We start from the raw sequence: 1,440 nt of genomic DNA on the forward strand, positions 1-1,440 counted from the left end.
TCAGAGTCTATAATTAACGAGCCTACATGTGCCGGTATTTAATTCCTCGTTTTGCCTCGTTGCGTATGATGTGCGAATGTGTTCTTGGAAGGAAAACTGTGTGTAAGTGGTGGAGGGGGGGGGGGTGTACAATTGTAAACCGTTAACACTGATTACACACCAGCTGCCAAGACAGAGACCACGGCCTCTCACAGCGGCACTAGCGAAACAAACACAAAAAGGGGGGAGGGGGAGTTGGTGGTACACGTACAAGAATGCCAATTAATAATATTAATAAGCACTAGGTGTGTCAGTCAAATGCATGGTCTAACTCATTGTTTCTGTTCATACTTTTCTACTTGACGGTGTATCACATTGTTTCTGTTCATACTACATGTATGTATTCTCCTTAACGATTGTTTCTGTTCATACTACATGTATGTATTCTCCTTAACGATTGTTTCTGTTCATACTTCATGTATGTATTCTACTTGACCAGTCTGATCATATAAATCGTTCCATTCGACAGACTACTATAGTACTACAGTAACCAACAACCTTGAATCTAACTTTAAGCCTAACCCAGAACCCAGGAGCGTACCACACAGTCCAAGAAGGGGCAAGAAAAGACCAATGCACCAAATATTATAGAAGAAATATGACTAATAGTAATATAATATTGCAACTTAAAATATGAAAGTAAGAACACCTGCTCATTTCACTACAGTTTGAATTATATAAGATTGAAGCTACCAGAAGACATGTAATATTATAGTAACAAGGTATGGAAAAATAAAGGACAGGAATTCAAATACCTACATTGATCATCGCTGGTGGAAGAAAGTTTTCAATGAAGAGAATAAGCTTATAAATTAAAGGAAACAGTTAAGCTAGCCTTTTTTAGTTGTTGTATGTTGTAACAAACCAGTTCACTTACCTGTCAACAGCAAATGTTCTGGGCCCGGAGCTTAAATCAATGAACCCTTGCATTCTTTCTCGACTTACCTCATTCGCAGAAAGTGCCCCCCCGCCAATTACCTCGGCCATGACACATTCCGTGACCCCTACAGGAATGACCCACAATAGTGACTAATTATTTGGATTAACATTGTGACATTATTACACATCTCTCATACGAGTCTTATAACTTTATAATATAATGCATCTTGTCTGTGATTGGTTCAATGGACCAATAATATATCCAATGAGATCACATTTCCATCGTGCTTGCTTGACAAAAAGAAACATGAACTGTATGTGTTGCAGCAATAGATTATGTTTCAAGGGAAAACGCGTAATTTGCGCCAGTCTTTGCCAAGCGCTAGGCCTACAAAGGACGGGAAAGCGTTTGCGGCCGAGGCCGAATACATGATGTGTACATGTAGTAACTGCCAGGCGCGGAATGTCAGTTGGCCGCGTTTGCTAGGCTAGGCCTAGAATAATTTGAAGGATTATTTGAGT

At 39.8% G+C, this 1,440-nt stretch overlaps 1 protein-coding gene across 1 annotated transcript in view; it reads right to left on the reverse strand.

Annotated features, from left to right (window-relative positions):
- LOC106012242 overlaps positions 1-1,440 on the reverse strand; it is a gene marked incomplete in the record, with an annotated part of 8,986 nt that overhangs the window by 6,481 nt on the left and 1,065 nt on the right.

Source organism: Aplysia californica, unplaced genomic scaffold (assembly GCF_000002075.1).
Source record: "Aplysia californica isolate F4 #8 unplaced genomic scaffold, AplCal3.0 scaffold00303, whole genome shotgun sequence".
Classification (NCBI taxonomy): Eukaryota; Metazoa; Mollusca; class Gastropoda; order Aplysiida; family Aplysiidae; genus Aplysia; species Aplysia californica.